The sequence below is a fragment of the Equus caballus genome, chromosome 6, assembly GCF_041296265.1.
Source record: "Equus caballus isolate H_3958 breed thoroughbred chromosome 6, TB-T2T, whole genome shotgun sequence".
In the NCBI taxonomy this organism is placed as follows: Eukaryota; Metazoa; Chordata; class Mammalia; order Perissodactyla; family Equidae; genus Equus; species Equus caballus.
The window spans coordinates 77,715,599-77,739,670 of NC_091689.1; the positions used below are offsets into that span (position 1 = coordinate 77,715,599).

General features: G+C 38.6%; 1 long non-coding RNA gene across 1 annotated transcript; it reads left to right on the forward strand.

Moving 5' to 3' along the window:
- Positions 1-666: 666 nt before the first annotated feature.
- On the forward strand, positions 667-3,543 carry LOC138924796 (uncharacterized). Its single transcript, XR_011440058.1, has 2 exons — positions 667-792; positions 1,547-3,543. It is a non-coding gene; the product is annotated as an uncharacterized lncRNA (long non-coding RNA).
- The last annotated feature ends 20,529 nt before the right edge of the window (positions 3,544-24,072 follow it).

The window sequence follows — 24,072 nt, forward strand, 5'->3', positions numbered from 1 at the left end:
GTTTAGAGTCAAATAGACTTGACTTTAAATCATGGTTCCTCCTTTTAATAAGTGGATGATCTTCCTCAAGTTATTTTGTTTCTCTGAGCCCTAGTGTCTTCTTCTGTAAAAACACTTAACTTGCAAGTCTGTTAAAAGCATTAAAAATTATTTATAATCTAAGACACACAAGAATGGTGGTGATTATCATCATCAAGATTATTTTATAGTACAAAGGTGAATTAAGACCTAAAGGCAGTCTTTTTTCTTTTCTATAAGACTTTTATTCCAAATATGTCTCTAATTTTGAATATAAATAACAGCCAAATTATTTTTCCTGGAATAGAGAAGTAAGCATTTAAGTATAGAGAAGTCATGCATGATACTAGGAAGAACGTTGAATCTGGATTTGGAGATTTGAGTTCCATCTGTAACTCTGATGTAAGTAATGGTGTGATCTTAAATAAGTATTTTATATTTTTAAATGTCAGCTCTCTTATCTGCATAATGTAGGGGTTACCCTAGGTCAACATTTTCCAACAGGGTTCCTTGATTAAGCCAATTTGGGAAACTCTGAGTTGAACAAAACTAACCTTAAAAAAAAAACTGCAATACTTCTCAGAGCCTTTATTATGCCAATATGTATTGGGACTCTCAAGTAGGGAAAATAACATGCAGTGTTTCTTAAATTTATTGGAGCACTGATCCACTTTATGGAGCATCTCACAAGACTGGAGTAGCACAGAACACATGCGGGGGAATGCTGCCCTACATAACATCCAAGGAAGGCCCTTCCAGCTGCAGGACTCTGAGGTGAGCTGCCTCCTGCCCCTGAGAGTTGTCTACACTCCAGGGAACCTTAACCTCTTTGAGCTTTCGTTTTATGTCTATCAAATGGGGACAATGGCTATCTGGTTACCTCACAACTTGGTGGGAGGATTAAACAAATAATGTGTCTGAAGCTGCTTAATAAGCTGTAAGACACTACACAAATGCAAAGATCTTTTCATACCGTTATAAGATTTTTTAAAACATGAAGCTTTCCTAGGAATATTTAAGAGAATATAAACAACAGATGTACGCACATGTTTATACTGAATTCAAGACAGAGAAATGTGCAAAATTTCTTTCTCTCACACCGAGGGAATTTCCTGCTTATGATTTGGGCTTGGGTTTAATTAATATGATTATTTTGGAAGTATCTGTGATTTTCCATACCTCAGAATGCCTACTGACATAATTAATTAACAAGTAACTAAACTGTGAATGCCCACTGGCCTCTGTAATTGCTGAGAGACAGAGAGCACTCACAGAGATTGTGTTTCTCATGTGCTGTTCTCAGAGAATGGATTCGGTGTCTTTGTATATGGCAATAGAATGGTTATGGGAAGTTGGGGAGGAAAGATATGATAAAGATATGTGATGAAATGGAAAGGATGTGTTTGGAGCCAGAAGACCTGAGTGTGGTTCTGATTATTCCATTCATTGGTTGAGGGATTCTGTGTAAGCCATAACCCTCTGAGAATCAGATCTTTCTTCTATAAAATGTTTTATTTCTTTTTTTTAGGAAGTTAGCCCTGAGCTAACATCTGCTGCCAATCCTCTTCTTTTTTGCTGAGGAAGACTGGCCCTGAGTTAACATCTATGCCCATCTTCTTCTACTTTCTATGTGGGACGCCTGCCACAGCATGGCTTGACAAGCAGTATATAGGTCCACACCTAGGATCCAAACGGGCAAACCCGGGGCTGCCAAAGCAGAACGGATGAACTTAACTGCTGCACCATGGGGCTGGTCCCTATAAAATGGTTTTTGATAAAACATTGTATGGCTGTTGTGAAGAAAAAAATGAGAAAGTCCCTTGTAATTTTAATCTGTATAGAAATATTAACTTTACAGCTTGGTAAGGTATTTGAAGTACATGCTGAATTGATGAATAAGAAACCATCAGAAAATTCTGATCACATAGCCTCTACCAGCTTCCTTATCCCATTTTTAGCATTAAGAAGCACTTGGTGTATTTCTCAATAAAACTGGGGGAAAAAGCACATAAAAACGTAATACCCCAAAAGCATGCAAAATATATAATATATTATGTATAAAAAGATAACTAATATCATGTGGAATTCAATCCCACTTAGTCTATGGTGGATCTTATTTAAATCTGTTTTTATATTCTTGATCTTATAGTATGGGACATGTTTTAAGAATGATTCCACTATAATACAGATATAAAAAGAACATTTAAAAAAACCCAAACTTTCTAAACAATACTCAGTAAACCTCTTCCTTCTCTACTTTTAAGGCTCTTTCTATATCCATAGACAATATAAATACTAACTTACAAGATATAAAGTACCCTCATTCATGCTTAGAATATTTAAATCACATACTTCTTTTTTTTAACCTATAAATAATATTTTTATGCTATACAATAATCAGTGGACATTTCTCTAGAAAGTGTTATGAAGGAGACATTACAATAATCAGTTATATAAAACTACATTTAATGATTCAACTTTGCAGTAAACCATATAAGATTCTTGATTTTGAACAACGTTTTAGTGTAACTAATGTGAGGGTAAAGAATTGCCTTTATAAGTTTGGAGAAGTGGATCCAATATTATATATTTTGCTCTTTTTCTTATAGGGAATTTCAAGATTAGTTTGTGGACTTCTGTATCAAAGGAGTTGGAATCAATTTTCTTGCAATGATGAATGCAATACATATGGAAAAGCCATTGTGCTAGAGTGGAAACTGGCATGGTCAGATGGGTATGGTTTGTTAGGAGCTACTATGAGTGGTTGACTGGACAGGAACCCAGAAAAACAGAAAAACAAGGCCCTAAAACAAGTGAGAGCCTCAAGGGCAACTTGAGAAAATAAATATGACTCGGATTATAATTTACAATGGTGCTTATGCATCTGGATCCTTGGGCAGAGTTCCTTGTGCAATTATAGCATCGCTAAACTTACATCATCAGCTACAGGGGACGCCTAAAGATATCAATAGGTTACATGAATATTCTAAATGGTGATGTACTAGAATCTTTCCATAGTCTTAGGCTCTAAGTGTGGAGGTGACACACATCCTTAGACTTGAATCCAGAAAACTTGCCACGTATTCCTGAAATGAGGGTGATTGCAATGCAATTTCCGAAATTTATTAATGGGAGAGAGCTGTTCTGTAATAACCAGAACAAATCCCTTTGGAAGATGGATTTCTTGATGTTCAGGCCAAATTTACCTTTGTGATTTCAGGATCATGTTTGTATGTTCTTTCTTATTTTTGCAAACGCTATATGTATAGACTCTTATAGGAACTACACTTATTTTTTCTTATCCAAATGACATATTTTTGCCGTACAATCTTTCTCTTTAAAGCAGCCCTCTAATTCCTTAACTTTCTCTTTTATAACTCTTTCTAGTTTATTTACAAATGCTTAGTAATGCCTGGGCTGTTCACCTCTTTTCTTCCTTGGGAAACTGAAGACAAAAAGGAAGTGCCATTTATTATTGTTTATTTTTGTCATGTTTTTTATTAAAATGACCACAAATTCTTCCCATCTCTGTAGTCACACCCTCATAATGTGACACTGAAGATCCTCTCTTCAAGGGGGCTATTCTATATGCTTTGAATATGGGTTAGCTATATTACTTGCTTTGGCCAATGGGATATTAGCAAACCTAATGCAAACAGAGGCTTAAAAAGCATTAGCATACTGGGGCTTGCCTTCTTGTTAGGTTTGGAACCTTGAAAGAGACCACCAGGTGAACAATCAGAGCTACCCTACTAGAAGAGGGAAAAGAACTGAGGAGTCCTGGCCAATGGCTTGTGAACCATCAGACGTGGGTGAGGGCATCCAAGTTCATCCAGTCACAATCAAATGCACCAGCTTATCACAGATACACAAGAAAAACCAGAAAAGATCTGATGAACCTGCCCAGTCCAAAGGAACTATCCAGCTGCCTTACAGATCTTAAGCTAAGTAATGAGGAATTTAGAAGTTCCCACACTGTATGACTTATCTACTGTTGTGTAATAAAGCATCCCCGAATTTAGCAGCTTAAAACAACAAACATATATTACCTCACAGTTTCTGGAGGTTAGGAGTCCAGGCCCAGATTATCTGGGTGCCTCTGACTTGAGTTTTCTGACAAGGCTGAGGTCAAGGTGTGGGCTGAGGATGCAGTCATCTCAAAACCTGACCAGGGAAGGAGCTACTTCCGAGCTCACTCTCATGACTGTTGTCAAACCTCAGGTCCTCACTGGCTGTTGGCCGGAGATATAAGTTTCTTGTCACTTGAGCCTCTCAACAGAGCTGCTCACAACACAGCAGCTTACTTCCCCTAGAATGAGAAGTCCAAGTGAAAGCAAGTGAGAGACCTCCAAGGCAGAAGCCACAGTCTTTTTATAACCTAATCTTGGAAATGACATCTCATTACTTCTACCAAAGTCTGTTTGTTATAATTGAGTCGCTAAATCGAGCTCACGTTCAAGGGGAGGGAGGTATGCAAGGGCCTGAGAGCAGGAGGCAGAGATCATTGGCAGTCATCTTTGAGGTTGCTTACTTCACATACTCTTATAGAAAGGTCGATTTGTCTGCAGCCAAGGAAACAAACAACTACCATACCAATTTTAAACTCATGTAATAGATCAACTACAACTTGCCCCATGAAGTATGCTTTTGGAAGCCCAGCCAGTGAGTATTAGCCTCTCACTTCTATAAATCAATCAATCAGGAATGAATTCACTCAAATAAGCACACCTCTGAGTGTGTCAACAAATTAACAAGTCTCGTTTAAGTAACCATGATTCAACAGATGATTGCCCTGAAACCCCACCAATCTTTGAACTCCATATATCCCCCAAACACTCTATAAGAGCAGCAGTCTGCTCTGCTTTGAGAGACTGTGCCTGATCAGCATTGCTCTCCCCTACCACACTGGCAACAAATTCAGCTTTGTGTTTTTGTTTGTTTGAGATATTGAGCAATGATCTATCACCCTCTGACAATCCAGTAGATGCCATTTTAGCCTTGAAGTTTGAGTAGTAAGCTGGTAGGCAGCAAAAGCAAATTCATAACCCCTGATAAATAACAGATCCATCACAAGTCATTCTGTTTTTTATCCTCAAAAGAGTAGAACTCTGGCTCTTTTGACATGAAAGTTAGAGAGCATAGATTATCAATCATTAATGGAAATGATGACATGCAAAAGTGGTTAAGAGTCAAAGTTACCATCGTCATGAATTCAGATTAATTTGTGATTTAATACGTTTTATTTTATTACCCTATTAAAGTCCAGAATTACAGATGTCTGAAATGTTTCTGGAGGAATCTTTTCTACTTGGCTTTTGAATGCATTGAGCAAGCTTGATCTTTTCTCTTAAAATACTAAAGACGCCAGTGTTGATCTTGTGAAGGCACATACTCTCACATAATTGCAGAATGATTTCTGAGAAGCTGGCATTTGGAAGGCACATTTTGAAAGCTCTGATTTATATTTATGATGAAAGAACGAGGAATTATTAAGAAATTCTTGGAAATGAGCTATGACTAGTTTTTTTTCCCTTCTGCATTTATTGGCTTTCATATGAAGCTCTCTTAGTGCAACATTGGTCAAAACATGCTCCATGGTATCTTGTGCTAATTTTCCCGAAGAACAGCACATTTTTTAAAATTCTGAGCTTTGTCACATGCTGGTCAACAACCAGATGATCAGCAAACCCTACAAAAGAGGAATATGGCAAGAAATAGTCCAAGAAATAAAATTGTTATTCCAAAAGCTAATTGTATTCAATACACACATAATAATATCTTAGTATGTAAGGAGAACTTGGTCGAGGGGTCGGAATTGGAGACAAAAACAAGAAGGCTGAATCTTAAATTCCATAATAAAAAAGTCTAAGTATATTTTTAAAGAGCACAGGGAGCTTTTGAAATGGTTTAAATGACAATGACATAGTCAGAGCTGTGTTTTAAAAATATCAATCTGATATATGTGTCAGATAAATAGTATTGGGAAGATAATGGATGGAAGGAGACCCGTTAGGGAACCATCATGGTACTCCAGGTCACGGGTTCATATCCCTATTCTACCACTTACCTACCACATAACCTTAGAAGCCCCCCAACAGTTGCACTGTAGTCTCTCTATCGGTAAAATGAGGTAAGATCAAGCTGTATGAACCCTAGGATCCTTTGTAGAATCTGAAAAACCACAGCAAAACTCTTTAACTTAGGTCATTGAAAGAGCAAAGACAGCCTTGGTAAATGTTGGTCAAAGACAAGCCTCATTTGTTTACTTCAACCATCTCCCAACGCAGAAATCCCGCCTACATAATAGTCAACAGATGGCCCCCAGTCTCTGCTTCAATAACTCCAGTGATAGGGAGCTCACTCTTTTGAAGAATATCACTTCATCCATTGCTGGGCAGCTCTAATTGTCTTTTCGCTTGCATTTATGTTGAGGTAAGATTTGCTCATCCTTTAGGTCTGCTGTGTGGAATTATGCTGAAGAAGTTCACTTTTTCTTCTGTGTGACCACTAAACTTGAGCCTAGTCCCTCTCAGCTAAAAATTCTGAAGTATTTTTAACTGTTTTCTGAAGACGTGGTTTTTGGAGCCTTCACCATCTTGACTATCTGGAGCAAAATGGGTGCAGCGTGCGTGAATGTCTGAAGCTGCTGTGACAGCCCCTGGCTTGTCCTTCTCAATCTACCCTTTCGTTGCTGTTGGAGTGAGGGCACAGTTCAGACTCTCCCTCCCCAACAAAACCTGCAGTTCTCCAGTGTGCAGGCTCCCGGATGAGGCTCGTGGAACGACCCAGGAGCACTCTGTGGATTGTTAATAACCAGCTGGCTGGGACTGAAGGTCCCTCAAGTGGGAGGGGCTGCACTTGAACCCAGCTGCGCATGAACCCAGCCGCGCGTGAACCCAGCTTGCCAAGGAAATAGTGGCTGTGGTCTCGTATCTTCCCCACCGAGGAGCGGCTGCAAATTCCCGTGTGCCCTCAAGGTCTCCAGGTCCCGGGCAGCTGGCATTTCTCAGTACTCTCCTGACCAGCAAGGACTTAAGTTCAGACGGCTCAGCACCTGAGTCCTAAAGTGTTGATTTCCTCTACTGCTAAGTCCACTTTCCAGCAAGTACCATAAGGAGAACAGAGGTCTCCAAACCTCCCCGGGTGACAAGTTTTCCCGATAAATCTTCTACCTCATGCTGATTCTGAAGTTGTGGAATTCACCTTCAGCCAACTCACCTCAGAGCCAGAGTACACACACACACACACACACACACACCTGCCCTCCCTCCCGACCCCACACACATATGATTCCCCCCCTAATTTCTTTTCTTTGCTGAGGGATAGGTCTCGGTTTTAGCATTGGCTATAAAATCTCTTCTCCAAACCATATGGATTGAATTTTTCACTTCATAGGTTTTCTGAAAGCAAAAGTATTAATTCCAACTACCTGTGTTTTACTCCAGAGGTGATACATGCTCTTAACCCAAAGGACACAGTGTTACCCCACAAATATGCCTGCCAGCTGAAGATAAGGCCTGGAAGGCGGAGGCTCAGGGGCCCCCCAGGGCCTCTAGAACGTGGCTCTTTGGGCGGGTCTCCATCCCTCCAGCCTCTGGAGCTCAGTCAAGCAGGAATTGGGAGCTACCCTTCTCTAGGCAGATCCGGAATCTCTGAGCCCAGGGGCTCTGGGAATTCTTTGTAAAGGTGAGGATTTTAGTTCCTGAAAACCTGGACTGTTGGTACTCAACATGATCTCTGACCATGCAGTCATCTTTCTGTGCAGCATGATATGACTGATCCTCCAGTCACCTGCAAGCAAGAAGGGGGATGTCTGCTGTGGGGCGGAGGTCCAGGGTGGCAGCTGGCAGTCTCCCTACTGCCTCACAAAACTGGCGAACCTCATGGAGTTGAGGGGGCCTACCTGTATCATCCAAAAAACAGGAAGTCGAAGGGACAAATCCATGTCTGTTTATCATTTGCTAAGAAACATCCACTTTGTCTCCATTGGGTAAAGAGGCAGAGCCATTTCTCAGGTCAGAAAGGCTCACTAACCTTAGTAAGGGCGGATGGAATTTCCTCTGGATGGTAAGCATTTGTGACGTGCCTTCTGGCCACGACACTTCATGATGAGTATTCCAGCCTGCTAATAAAAGCTAGTTAGTATTTATTGGGTATTTACTACGTGCCAGGCACAGTTCTAACTGCTTTACAAATTTTAACCCTTTTAATCCACAGAACAGGAATATGGCAAAGGCACTTGTATTAACTCCATTTTATAGATGAAGGAACTGAGGCACAGAGCATCAGTAGCCTGCACTGGGTCACACAGTGAATAAGTATGGCACAGCCAGGAGTGAGACCGAAAGAATCTGGCTCCAAAGCCCAGGCCTAACCCCTGCACCACCCTGCCTCTCCAGATATTACTGCCTCTTCAGGACGGCCCCCAATTTCCTTTACAAATCCATCTCTTTACTTTCCAGGAGTAAAACTGGAGCATTCGCTCTTCCGAACAAAATCCATTTTGCCCACTTCTGTGTCCTCTCATGATCTTTTCTCTGCCTAAAATGTCTGTCTCTGTGCCCCATCTCTGCCGTAAATCTCATACCCATTTTGGGGAGAGTCCATCTCAGAGACACCAGCAAAGCAAAAGAAACATTTGCTAAGTTCCTACTACTTTTTGGATTCTGTACTAAAGAAATTCACATAACCTATTTTATTTAGGAGCTAACTCTTTGACATAGGGTGGATAAGAAAAGGCTTTGAGATGACTTCCCTGCTCAGCTAGTAGAGGGCAGAGCTTGTGTGTAGCCGTACTGTGGGCACTGGGTGTGTCCTCTCTTTGTCTTGTCTCTCCCACTCTCGTGCTTCTCTCAGGACACTTAACTGCACCTTAGATTGTGGGTGTTGGGTGATGCTCCTGTCCTAAGACTTCTGATGGCAGAAATTGTATCATGCTCCTTTTCCTCCCTGGTGTGTCCAGCCTAGTCCTTTGTACCTAAGTCAATTAATTAATATTTGTGTAATTGACTGACCCAGAATCGAGGATCAGGGAGACAGCCTTTGCAAAGACAGGCTCACTCTTTCCAACCCCAACACTTTTTCCAAATTCTGAAATAATGAGCTGTCAGTTTCCTTGAGTCGCTGAGCCTTTTGGGAAGAAAGAAGGGAATTGAAACGAGCAAGTATGTGCCTCAATTCACCAGAAGAGGAAGCTCCCGCTTTCAGACATGACAAGGTCCAAAAATATGTGGTCTAACTCCAACAGCATGCATCCAGCACAACTTGTGACTGCACAGGCATGTGCAAACCAGCTCGGGAACAAAGAGACACCCTAACACAAAGTTGCCAGAGTCCATTAAAAACCACAAAAGCAACTTCACTTGAATATTACATGGCTCCTGCAAAAGAAAATAATTTGTTTGGTAACTTTCTTTTATCGTATGCCATGTTTTTACTTAACTGTGTCTAATTAGCATGTTTGCTCTGTGCCAGCTCTGCAAGTCATTATAAGGAGCCCAAGGCACCGTGTCTATTTCACCAGTGCCGGATCCTGAGTTCCAGAAAATGAAAAGATATCTTTCTCTTCAACTCCTGCTGCCTTTTCCTCTCTCATTCTGAAGCAGAGGGCTGAGAGCCATAAAGAGAATCCAGCCATTTAGGGGCTACAAGAGGCTTTCAAGATGCCAGGCCCCTTTATCTTGTCCTGATTCCAAATGGCTGAAAAACGGGCGTGGCTTTAAAATACATAAACCTGACAAGACAATCGCCAATAAAATACTAGAGGAAGAAAAGAAGGAGCTTAGTTTCTATTTTATTGTTTACAGAACACAGGGAAGTCAAGGCTGCGTGAAGTGGTAGAAATTGGATTTGATTGATCAAAAAGGCTGCATGTGTGAGTGATAAATTTCGAGGGGGAAAAAATCGGATGCAAGGAGACCAAGAGAAATCTGTTGCCATTGTTTTCTGAAAGATGGTGAGGACATGCTAGGTTAGTGACAGAAGGTCTGATGAGGCAAGAACAAATCTGAGAAGTATTTGGGAAGTACTGGGAAAGCGTGGGTAACTGATTCGGTGAGGTTTGGTGAGGCATCAAAGATGATTCCCCCACCTCAGTCTTGGCTGACTGGGTGGATAGTGTTGTCACGACCTGAAACATAGAATACAGGAGCAGCAGGAGGTGTGAGGAGAAGACGATGCAGCAGTTGTAGCAGCTGAAAGCAGCTTGCTCCAGTTTTCTGGGTAAGCGGGAAGCAGTGCCATCTGCTAGTAATGAGAGGAGTGGGAGTGCGTTAGGACCTTGAGGGTAGTGAGGGTTTACAAAGGTAACCGAGTGTAGAGAAGATGCCGATCCAAGGTAACAACAACAACAAAAAGAGTGGAGGGCAGAAGTGAGGACTCGGCAGAGCCTGGAGAATATAGATGGGCGAGCAGCGTGATTGTCTCTAGCAGCATCAACTGCCCAGCTGTTGGAGGAGCGAAAGCAGAGTGTGGTGCCGAGAGAGGCAGAAATAAGCTTCAGAAAGGAGACATTCTGTAAGGCATGATGATCACTTGGTCTAACATACTCTGTTACCAAAATCTTGACTGAGACAGTCAGTTGTCTCTACCCAGGCCAGAAGCTGACCCGCACCATTTGTGTTTTAAACTAATCCCTTTGTAAACCAACACACTTAGAGTCATCAGTGTGAGAAAGACTTGAGGGAGCCAGCACCGGAGGAGAGGAGACTAGCCAGGATGGGGTCTGTGCAAAAGATAAAGTTCTGGTCTAAGGCAATATTAGTTGAGCTACAACTCAGGACCTTATGAAGCCAACAGAAAGGTGGATTCTTTTGTTTTTAGGTTTTTTTGTTATTGTTTCTTTCTTTGTCTGTCTGCCTTAATGTATGATTGAATCCTTAAAAGAAAAGAGTGCCGATGTATGATTTTTAAGCATGATTTGGCAGATGAGACAGGCTCTGGTAAATCAACCCCTTTGTTCAAATACCAGCTCCACGACGTCCATGTAAAGGCTGTGTGGTCTTTGACAAGTTACCTAACCCTCACCTGTAAAGTGGAAATCATGCTTTCACTTAGTTATATGGTTGTTGTAAGAATTAAACAGGTTGTTTAATTATGTATAATTGTTTAATTATATGTAAAGGACTTGGAAATACTGCCTGGTACATATTAAGAACTCAATAAATATTGGTATTATTCTCATCTATATTTAACCCAAATGTCACCATCTCAAAGAGTTACCTTGCTTTTGATATTAAAATTAAAATGGCCAAAGGTCCTCCTTATAGTGCCCTCCCTCAGATTTGGGGACATTCCTGTAGATGAAGGCAGCTCTTCTTCCCTGAACACTGCCACTCACTTCTCACCTCCTTCCTGTGTCTGTTCTCTTTTTTCTACCTGCTGGTCCAAAAGTAGAACACATTCTCTTGTCGTATGTTTCTCCAAAGTGTCTTCAGCATAGGGCGAGTTAGCAGAATTTTATCCCAGGTTCGGTGGGTAATAGAGGGGCATCTCACCCCACAGCATTGCAAGACATCTCAGTTGCTGAACGTCCATTGGACATTCCCATTGTCGGGAGTGTGTTCCTGGCCACTGCTTTGTCCCACAGGACCCAGTTACTGAACCTCTTGCCCTCTCTTTCAGCTTCGACTTCTTCATTTCTCTTCCTTTTGAGTCTAGTCTCCTCATGTTCTCTTTTCTGGGCTGCCAAAGGAGCTCCATCTATTTTTTTCTTTCTTATTCACAGTAGTTGGATTTCTTAGGTTCACACCTCCACCTTCCAGAACCATAGCCTGTCAGGGTGTTCTGTCAGACAAAAAATTATACTCTCACTAGGAAAATGCTGCTGTTGACTTTTAAAATAAATTTTTCCTCATTAACTGCACTTATGTTAACAATAAACGTGACATAGTGCTGTCCTAGTATGACTGTTTAATTCTTCTATGTATCAGTGATTCACAAATTCTAGTGAAAAGGCTCCTTTTATTCCGTTTGTTAATATTTTGTGGAGAATTTTTACATCTTTGTTCACGAGAGAGATTGCTTTGCAATTTTATTTTCTTGTAATTTTCTCAACAGTCTTTCGTGTCAAGGTTATACTGGCCTCAGAAAATGCGTTGGGAGTGCCTATTTTATTTCTCTTCTCTGGAAGACCTTGTACAAAAGTATTATTTCTTCTTCCTTTTTTTTTTTTTGAAGAAGATTAGCCCTGAGCTAACATCTGCTGCCAATCCTCCTCTTTTTGCTGAGGAAGATTGGCCCTGAGCTAACATCCGTACCCATCTTCCTCTACTTCGTATGTAGGACAACCACCACAGCATGGCTTAACAAGCGGTGCATAAGTCCACACCCAGGAGCCACATTAGTGAACCCCAGGCTGCCGAAGTGGAACGTGCCAACTTAACCGCTGTGCCACCAGGCCAGCGCCTATTATTTCTTCTTTAATGTTTGGAAGGCTTCACAGGTGGGAACATTAGACCTAGATTGTGTGTGTGTGTGTGTGTGTGTGTGTGTGTGTGAAGGTTCATTGATGGAAACTCAAAGAGTTTTTATTTTTATGTTTCTTATATATGAAAAAAAATTAAAACTGGTTATAAACTCTGTATGGCCCATAATTCCTATATAAATGTAAGAACAAAATCAATTTATAGGCCAAAAATCAACAAAGCTATAAAAACCCTAATATTCAAAATGAATGATATTATTTCAGAGTGATGGGTAATTGTTTTCCTTGGCTAAGTTGCAATTTGAAATGCGAATGCCGTGTAGTTTGGGTATTCTGAGTGTGCCATACCTAAGCTCTCTTGTGCCAAGGGATGTCTCCCATCCCTATTCTTCATTCAAAATATGAGAAACTTTTCTCATAAGGCACAGAGTGACGTCATTTGGCCTTCATTTAGCACAACTGCTTCATCTCTGCATTAAATCCTCAGCTGCTCTTTTTTACGTTAGAATAGTCCACGATGTTACTTGGTGGCAGGAGGTTGTTTCATGTTGTCAAATCAATCTCATTTATTAACTAATATAAGACTTTACAATTACATGCTATGGGGAAATCTTTTAATTGAAAACTATCATTCAAAAGAGAACTTGCCCGTTCATAACTGGCAAAATAATTCAACTTGAGTGTCACTGAGAATAAGGGACAGTCATTTCTGTTTTGCTATTAGGACACCTAAGGTCTGGCTGCTGACCTAAAATCAAGCAAACATTCTTCCAATGCATTCAAACTTAAATGTGGTCCCTTAAAAGGCTTCTGTAAACCCAAATGTAGAAGCAGGAGCTACAGTTGCATGATAGTATTACCTGTGGGTAAAGAGGTTGGCTAGATGATTACCAATATGTTTATAGTATTTTTTAAAGATTAGCATCAAAAAGAAAACACAGACTTAAAGAATTTCTGCAGGGAACATGTGGACCATTGAAAATACACCTATAGACCCCCCCAAGAGTCTAAGAACCCTAGTTGAGAAACACTGTTCCACATTAAGGAATCAATTTTTTAAAATTCTGCTACTCTCTGGTGGCCTGTTCACTCATCATCCAATTCTGTTGTCCTTTTGCGTGCTCTGCTATTCTTGTCCCAAAGTTGCCATCTACTTTCAACAGGGCTTTACTGTTGGGCAGAAAGATTTCAGGCTTTGCGTCTGCACAGGCAAAGTTGACTCCAAGTATTGAGCTGAGAACGCTTAACTGTCCCGTCGTAACAAGCGCTGTAAAAGGATGGCTGCCTCTTAGGGCAGGAGCGTATTCGTCCATGTGGTTTTTGTCGTTTGTGTTATTTGTTCACCCCATGACCTTCTCCTCTTGGGGATAGACCAGAGGCTCTTATTGTCCTGAGAAGAGATCAGCACAGCAGAGCCAGAGGATGATGCATTAAATCCTTGGTTTTTAAGCATAAAGAAACCTGTCGTATTGAAACTGCTGAGCCTGTTCACTCACCCTGCAGCAGGGAGGGCTTGGACAGAGTTAGGGGGAAATTTAGACTAGAAGCAGAGAGCAGGAGGATGGTGAGGGTCTCTGAACAGGTGTGCTGTGTCCTGCTTCCCTGCCTTGTGGTTCCCACCAACACGGAAGATCGGGGGGGGGGCGGGGGGGGGGTGCGGAGTGGATAAGAGAGAGAACAATTCTCTGAAATGTGAGAAGCCCCAGTAGAGGCGCTAGGTGCTCTGCTTCCTCTCTAGAACCATGGGAAACATCCACTCAGCAGCAGCAGCCCGTGAACAACAGAGTTAGAGATGGCTGGATGGGGAGCAGGGCTGGCAGGTCTGGGGCAGCCCCATAGGCTTCCCACAACCCATTTAACAATAGAAAGGAGTTAGAAGGAGAGCAGAAGTTTTCCATATCCCAAGAAAAGCACAAAAACAAGCTAACAGCAAACTGGCAGACCTGAAATGGTCACATCAATTGCAAGGGGATATCATCAAAGGATAGTATGTCTAAAAATCACTGAGAATGTGACCTTTTAGAAGATGCCAGCATGGAGGGACAATGCCAACAACCAGGTGGACCATGGTCATGGCTATGAATGCCAGTGTGGACAGATGACAAAGGACTAGATGTCTCCTCTGATGCCATGATGGTCCATGAGCCACAACATAGATGTCATCTCAGGGAGAAAGAAGGGCTGGGGACAGTCTCCAATGACAGAACCTAGGAGAACTACATTTATCTGAAATTTAATCATATTGTAAAATTATTTTTCAGGCTCTAAATTTGGTAAAACATGCAAAAGAATCATAAACTTAATTGACAAGTTCTGTCCTATAAAATTATTTATCAAAGAAATATATGCTGAATGCAGGCAAAAAGATACTATCTGAAAAAATATCAGGGCTTCAATATTTGCACACTTCAATAAAAATATTGAATTAAAAATAGGCTCAATTTGGCAGCATTTGCTCTGAGCTTACCAGGTACCTCAATGCCTGTGGAGCTCTCTCAGGAGCTTTCTTAGATAGACAAAGTCCACAGGACAGGATCATTTAAAAGCATCAATAATTTCAAACCTATTAACCATAAAATGCAAATTTGAAGAAAATTGTAAGCACTAAAAAATTTTCAAAACACCGCATTTAAAAAGATGAATTCTTCCAAAGATTGCAAGACATGATACTGAAGACAGGTAATGTTAAGAAACTGATTAAAGTTCATGAAGATATAGAAAATTAATAATTCTTATACATTTTTACAAGGAAATATTTAATTTTAAATTTTATTTATGAATAACATAAATATAGAAAAGAGCAAAATCAGAAGTGTAGAGTATATTGAATTTTCGTAAACTGAAACCAGCAACCAGATTGAAAAACAGAACGCTCCCAGGATCCCAGGGGGCCGCCTCCAGTGCCCGCCTACCGCGCTCAAGGCAACTGCTCTCCTGGCTTCTACCACAATCGATTAGTTTTGTCTGTTCTTGAATTCAGTTCATGCATTGTTTTGCGTGTGCTTCTTGTGCTCAGGATTATATTTGTGAGATTCATCCAGGATGTTGTGTGTAGTTGTAGTTTGTTTATTCTCATTGTTATGTTCCTCCATTGTGTAAATACACTACCAGTTTTTATCCATTCTACTGTTGATGGATATTTGTGATGCTTTCAGTTTGGGGCTTTTATGAATAGTGCTGTCAATGAGTGTATTCTTGAGTAAGTGTTTTGATAAATACGTGTAGACTTTTCTGTTAAGTATATTCCTATGAGTGGAATTATAGGTTCATATGGTATATGTACATTGAGCTTAAGAAGATGCTGCCCAATAGTTTGCCAAAGCTTGGTACCAATTACATGCCCGTCTGTTGTACCAACAGAGTTCCAGTTGCTGAGTTCATCCTTAAGAACAACTGCATTTCCTTCCTCCTCCTCTTCGTTCTTCCTTTTCCCCTTCCCCTCTCTTTCCCCTCCTTCTTCTATTTCTCCTCCCTCCTGTCTCTTCTCCCTCCTCCTTTCCCTTCCCCTCCACTTCTTCCACTTCCTGTTTCCTCAGCTCTTCTTTCTGGTGGATGTCTACTGGTAACATATTATGGATTTAATTTGCAGTTCCTTGATGTCTAATGAACTTGAGCATCTTTTCACAGGTAATGGCCATTTGGATATTCCCTTTTGTGAAATGCCTGTTCCAATCTTTTGCCCATGTAAAAGTAAAATCGGGTTACTTGTCTTTTTCTTATAGTTGTGTAGCTCTTTATATATTCTAGATATGAATCCTTTTTCAAATATATCCTCCCACTTGAAAATTATTACTGTTAAGTATGATATGTGCTATATATTTTTTATAATACTCTTTATCAGAAAATGAGTTTCCTTTTAAGTCCTAATTTGCTGAAGTTTGTCTCAAAAGAGTGTTGCATTTTATTAAGTGCCTTTCTGCATCTTTTAAGTTGATCACATGCTTTTGCTTCATTATTCTATTAATGTAATGGGTTACATTGATTGCATTTAGAATGGTAAGCCAACTTCAAGTTCTTGGAACAAACTCAACTTGGTCATTATACATTTTCTTTGTCTTTACATTTCTGAATTTCATTTTCTAATATTTTGTTTAAGGTTTTTATATCTATGTTGTTGAGAAAGACTGGTCCATAATTTTCCTCTCTTTTTGTGTCCATGCCCAGCTTTAATTTCTAGGTTATGATGGCCCCATAAAACAAGCTGGTAAATATTCTCTTCTTTTCTATTCTCTGGAAAACATTATGTAAGATTAATTGTTGTTGCTTCCTAAAATATTTGGAAGAATTCCTAAGTGAATCCATCTGGGTCTGGAATTTTCTTTGTGGCATGATTTTAAGTTACGGATTCAACATTTTCAATAAATATAAAATTATTTAAGTTTTCAGAGTTGTTTTGGGGAAGCCCTAGTTTTCACAGAATTGGTCTAGTTTATTTAAATTTTCAAAGGTATTGACATAAAGTTATATATAATTTCTCATTATCATTGTAATATCAGTAGGATCCCTAGTTACGGTCCCTTTTCCATTTCTGATATTGTAATTTGTAGTTTTTTCTCTTTTTTCTTGATCAATCTTTTTAGGAGTTTATTCTTTCCATTAGTCTTTTCAAAGAACCACCTTTCGATCTGTTGAAGATTTCGATAATACACCAGTTTTCTACTTCAATAATTTTTGCTCTTTATTATTTCCTCTTTTCTACTTCCTTTATGTATAATTTGTGGTTCCTTTTCTAACTTCTTGATATGGACACTTACTAATTTAAACCTTTTGCCTATTGAATATCTGCATTTAACACAAGAAATTTTCTTATAAGCACAGTTTTAGCAGCATCCCACACATTTTGATATGCCGTATTTTTATTAACCTTTAGTTAAAAAGATTTCCCAGTTTCTCCTGTGATGGCTTCTTTGATCCATATTTAATTTCTAAGCATTTGGAGATTTTTAATTTATCTTTTTATGATTAATTTTGAGCTTAATTCCACTGTGTTGAGAACATACTTTGTATGACTTTAATATTTGAAAATTGGTTGCTGCCTGTGAATAATTTGGGTAACTATTCCATAGACAATTGCAAGGAAGGTATATTCTGCAATTGTTGTGGCAGAGTTCTATGTATGCAGGAAAATTTTTTTAATCATGTTGTTGAAGTTGTCCATGTCCTTACTGAATTTTAATATGATTATTATGTCAGTTACTTAGAGGTACATGCTAAAATCTTCCATTATGTTTGTGGATTATCTATTTCTCCTTTTAGTTCTGTAAGTTTTTGCTGTATGTATATGCATATATATATATATATATATATATATATATATATATATATACATTTTTATTTTTGGTGAGGAAGACTGGCCCTGAGCTAATACCTGTTTCCAATCCTCTTTTTTTGCTTGAGGAAGAGTGGCCTTGAACTAACATATGTCCCCATCTTCCTCTATTTTGTATGTGGGATACCTCCACAGCATGGCTGGTTGAGTGGTTAGGTCTGTGCCTGGGATCTGAACCCAGGAACCCAGGCCACTGAAGTGGAGTGCTGAACCTAACCATTACACCACCGGGCTTGCCCCTGCTGTATATATTTTGAAGCTAAGTTATTCGATTGGTGATCTAGAGGCTAAGATTCCACACTCGCACTGCTGTGGCCCAGATTCATTTCCCAGTCAGGGAATCACACCAGCCGTCTGTCAGTTGTCATACTGTGGTGGCTTCATGTTGCTGTGATACTGAAAACTCTGCCACCGGTATTTCAAATACCAGCAGAGTCATTCATGGCAGACAGGTTTCAGCAGAGCTTCCAGATTAAGACAGACTAGGAAAAAGGAACTGGCCACCCACTTCTGAAAAAATGGACCATGAAAACCCTGTGAATAGCAGTGGAGCATTGCCTGATACAGCACAGGAAGTGAGAGGGTGGCTCGAAAAGACCAGGCGGGGTTCCACTCGGCTGTACACGGGGTCGCCAGGAGTTAGAATGGACTCCACAAAACCACAACAACAAAGTCACTAGGTGACTACAGATTTAGTATTTTATGTGTTACAGCCAATTGACCCCTTTATCGTTAATAAATGTCCCTTTTTATGTTTAGTAATCTTTCTCGCCTTAAATACTATCCTTGTGATACTAGTTTAGCCTTACTAGTTCTGTTTTGGTGAGTGTTTGTAGGGTATGTTAGTTTCCATTCTTTTTATTCTTCCCCTTTCTTTGTTCTTACATTTAAGCAGCATCTCTTATAACCAACATGTATTTCTGGGCTTTTAAAATTCTTTGACAGTTTTTGTCTTTTACGTAACGTATTTGTTCTATTTATATTTACTTTCTTAAATAGTTAAGTTTATAATAACCATCTTACTCTGTATTCTATTTGACTCACCTGTTGTTTTTCTCTACTTCTCCTTTGGATTAATAAAATGTTTCCTTATTGCTCAACTTTTCTGCTTAATTATTTTGTTATTTACTCTTTTTTTATTTTTTCTCTTCCTTTCTTTATTGAAGTAAACTTTGTTTATAACTTTATATAAATTTCAGGTCTCCATCATTATCTTTTTATTTCTGTGTAGATTACATCATGTTCACCACCCAAAGACTACTTACCATCTGTCACCACACGCATGTGCCTAATCACCCTTTCCCTCACCTCTCTCCTCCTTTTCTCTCTGGGAACCACCAATCCAATCCCTGTCTCTATGTGTGTTTGTTGTTGTTGTTGTCTTCTATTTACAAGTGAGATCATACAGTATTTGATCTGCTCCCTCTGACTTATTTCGCTGAGCATAATACCCTCAAGTTCAATCCACGTTGTTGCAAATGGCAAGATTTTATCTTTTTTACAGCTGAGTAGTATTTCATTGTGTATGTATACCATATCTTCTTCATCTGTTTGTCGCTTGATGGGCACGTAGGTTGCTTTCAAGTCTTGGCTATTGTGAATAATGCTGCAATGAACATGGGGTGAACATATCTTTACGCATCTTGTTTTCATGTTCTTTGGATAAACACTCAGTAGTGGAATAGCTGGATTGTTTAGTAGTTGTATTCTTAATTTTTTGAGGAATCTCCATGCTGTTTTCCATAGCGGCTGCACTAATTTGCATACCCACCAGCAGTGTATGAGAATTCCCTTTTCTCCACATCCTCTCCAACGCTTATTTCTTGTCTTGTTAATTATAGCCATTCTGATGAGTGTGAGGTGATATATCATTGTAGATTTGATTTGCATTTCCCTGATAATTAGTGATGTTGAATATCTTTTCATGTGCTTGTTGGCCATCTGTATTTTTTTTTTGGAAAAAGGTCTGTTCAGATCTTTTGCCCATTTCTTAATTGGGTTGTTAGTTTTTCTGTTGTTGAGACATATGAGTTCTTTACATATTTTGGATATTAACCCCTTATCAGATATATGATTTTCAAATATCTTCTCCTAGTTGTTAGCTTGTCTTTTAGTTTTGTTGATGGTTTCCTTTGTTGTGCAGAAGTTTTTAGTTTGATAAAGTCCCATTTATTTATTTTTTCTATTGTTTCCCTTGCCCAGTCAGACATGGTACTTGACAATATGCTGCTAAAACCAATGTTGAAAAGCGTACTGCCTATGTTTTCTTCTAGAAGTTTTATGGTTTCAAGTCTTACACTCAAATCTTTGATTAATTTTGAGTTAATTTTAGTGTATAGTATAAGATAATGGTCTCCTTGCATTCTTTTGCATGTGACTGTCCAGTTTTCCCAACACCATTTATTGAAGAGATTCTCCATTCTCCATTGTATGCTCTTGGCTCCCTTGTTGAATATTAGCTGTCCGTAGATGTGTGGGTTTATTTCTGAGCTTTCAATTCTGTTCCATTGATCTGAGTGTCTGTTTTTGTGCCAGTACCATGCTGTTTTTATTACTATAGCTTTGTAATATATTTTGAAATCAGGGAGTGTGATAGCTCCAGGTTTATTATTTTTTCTCAGGATTGCTTTGGCTATTCAGGGTCTTTTGTTGTTCCATATAAATTTTAGGATTCTTTATTCTATTTCTGTGAAAAATGTCATTGGAACTTTGTTAGGCGTAGCATTGAATCTGTAGATTGCTTTAGGAAGTTTGGACATTTTAACTGTGTTAATTCTTCCAACCAAGAACATGGAATATCTTTCCATTTCTTTGTGTCATCTTCAATTTCATTCAACAATGTTTTACAGTATTTGGTGTACAGATCTTTCACCTCTTTGGTTAATTTATTCCTAGGTATTTTATTCTTTTTGTTGCAATTGTAAATGAGATTGTATTTTTAATTTCTCTTTCTGCTACTTTGTCGTTAGTGTATAGAAATGCAACTAATTGTTGTATGTTGATTTTGTATCCTGCAACTTGACCATATTCATTTATTATTTCTAAAAGTCTTTTGGTGGATTCTTTAGGGTTTTCTATATATAAAATCATGTCATCTTCAAATAGTGACAGTTTCACTTCTTTCTTTCCAAGTTGAATCCCTTTTATTTCTTTTTCTTGCCTGATTGCTCTGGCTAGGACTTCCAATACTATGTTAAATAAGAGTGGTGACAGTGGGCATCCTTGTCTGGTTCCTGATTCGTAGAGGGATAGCTTTCAGTTTTTCACCATTGAGCATGATGCTAACTATGGATTTGTCTTATACGGGCTTTATTATGTTGAAGTACTTCCTTCTAAACCCATTTTATTCAGAGTTTTTATCATAAATGGATGCTGCATCTTGTCAAATGCTTTCTCTGCATCTATTGAGATGATCATGTGATTTTTCATTCTTCATTTTGTTAATGTGGTGTATCATGTTGATTGATTTGCAGATGTTGAACCATCCCTGCACCCATGGAATACATCCCACTTAATCATGGTGTGTGATATTTTTAATGTATTGTTGTGTTCAATTTACTAGTATTTTGTTGAGGATTTTTGTATCTATGTTCATCAGTAATATTGGTCTGTAATTCTCTTTTTTATGCTGTCGTGTCTGGTTTTGGTATCAGGGTAATGTTGGCTTCATAGAAGGAGTTAGGAAACTTCCCCTCCTCTTCAATTTTTTGGAAGAGTTTGAGAAGGATAAGTCTTAAGTCTTCTTTGAATGTTTGGTAGAATTCACCAGGAAAGGTATCTGGTCCTGGACTTTCATTTCTTGGGAGGTTTTTGATTACTGTTTCAATCTCGTTACTGGTGATTGATCTATTCAGATTCTCTATTTCTTCTTGATTCAGTTTTGGGAGGTTGTATGAGTCTAAGAATTTATTCATTTCTTCTAGATTATCCCATTTGTTGGCATATAGCTTTTCATAGTATTCTCTTATAATCTTTTGTATTTCTGAGGTGTCTGTTGTAATTTCTTCTCTTTCATTTCTGATTTTATTTATTTGAGCCTTCTCTATTTTTTTTCTTGGTGAGTCTAGCTAAACATTTGCCAATTTTGTTTATCTTTTCAGAGAACTAGCTATTCATTTCATTGATTTTTTTTAAATTGTTTTTTGGTCTCTATTTCATTTATTTCTGCTATGATTTTTATTAGTTCCTTCCTTTTACTGATTTTGTGCTTTGTTTGTTCTTCTTTTTCTGTTCTTTTAGGTACACTATTAGATTGTTTATTTTAGATTTTTCTTGTTTGTTGAGGTAGGCCTGCATTGCTATAAACTTCCCTCTTAGAACTGCTTTTACTGTATCCCATAAATTTTGGCATATCGTATTTTGATTTTCATTTGTCTCCAGGTATTTTTTTATTTCTCCTTTGATTTCTTCATTGTCCCAATTGTTGTTCAGTAGTATTTTGTTTAGTCTCCATATACTTGTGGCTTTTTCAATTTTCTTCCAGTAGTTGATTTCTAGTTTCATACCAATGCGCTCAGAAAAGATGCTTGGTATTATTTCAATCTTCTTAAATTTATTGAGGCTTGTTTTGTGGCCTAATATGTGATGTATCCTGGAGAATGTTCCATGTGCATTTGAAAAGAATGCGTATTCTGTGGGTTTTGGATAGAATGTTCTCTATATATCCACTAAGTCCGTCTGCTCTATTGTATCATTTAAGGCCAATGTTTCCTTATTGATCTTCTGTTTGGATGATCTATCCAATGGTGTATATGGAGTGCTAAAGTCTCCTATTATTGTGTTGCTGTCTATTTCTCCTTTTATGTCTATTAATAATTGCTTTATATATTTAGGTGCTCTGATGTTGGGTGCATATTTACAAGTGTTATATCCTCTTGTTGGATTGTTGCCTTTATTATTATTTGGTGCCCTTCTTTGTCTCTTGCTACAGTTTTTGTTTTAAAGTCTATTTTGTCTGATATAAGTATTGCTACTCTTGCTTTCTTTCATTGCCATTTGCATGGAGTATCGTTCTCCATCCCTTCACTTTCAGTTTGTGATGGTATTTAGGTCTGAAGTGTGTCTCTTGCATGCGGCATACACATGTGTCTTGTTTTTTTAATCCAATCAGCTACCCTATGCCTTTTGATTGGAGCATTCAGTCCATTGATATTTAAAGCAGCTATTGATAAGAGTATATTTATTGACATTTTGTTATTTTTTTTCTAGGTGTTTTAGTAGTTCTTCTCTGTTCCTTTCTTCTCTCTTGCTGTCTTCCTTTGTGGTTTGATGGCTTTCTTTTGTATTACATTTGGGTTCCTTTCTCTTAATTTTTTGTGTATTTATTATAGGTTTCTGGTTTGTGATTACCATGAGCTTCATGTATAATAACATACGTATATAGCAATCTATATTAATTTGGTGGTCTCTTAAGTTTGACCTCTTGCTAAAAGCTCTACTCTTTTACTCCCCTCCTCCCACATTTTATGTTTTTGGTATCATATCTAACCTCTTTTTTGTGCATGTGTATCTGTTACCCTCTTATCATGGAAATAGATAATGTTAGTACTTTTGTCTTTTAACTTTCATATTAGCTTCATAAGTGATTGATATGCTACCTTTACCATATATTTGCCTTTACCAGTGATTTTATTGGTTTTTTAAAAAAATAATTTTCTTATTCCTATTTGTGGTCTTTTCTTTTCCATTTAAATAAGTCCTTTTAGCATTTCTTGTAAGGCTGGTTTCTTGGTGATAAACTCTGTTAGTTTTTGCTTTCCTGGAAAACTCTTCATCTCTCCTTCCATTCTCAGTGATAACCTTGCTGGGTAGCATATTCTTGGCTATAGGTTTTTTCCTTTCAGCACTTTAAATATATTATACCACTCCCTTCTAGCTTGTAATGTTTCTGCTGAGAAGTCAGCTGATCACCCTATGGGGTTTCCCTTGTCAGTAACTTGTTACCTTTCTCTTGTAGCTTTTAGGATTCTCTCTTTATCTTTAATTCTTAACATTCTAATTATAATGTGTCTTGATGTGGGCCTCTTTGGGTTTATCTTGTTTGGTGCTCTCTGTGCTTCCTGTGCCTGGATGTCTGTTTCCTTCTTTAGGTTAGGAGAGTATTCAGCTATTATTTCTTCAAATAAATTCTCTGCCCCTTGGTCTCTCTCTTCTCCTTCTGGGACACCTTTAATATGGATGTTAGTGCACTTGATGTTGTCCCAGAGGTCCCTTAGACTGTCCTCATTCTTTTTAATTGTTTTTTCATTTATCTGTTTGGCTTGGGTGATTTCCTCTAGTCTTTCGTCCAGCTCACTGATCC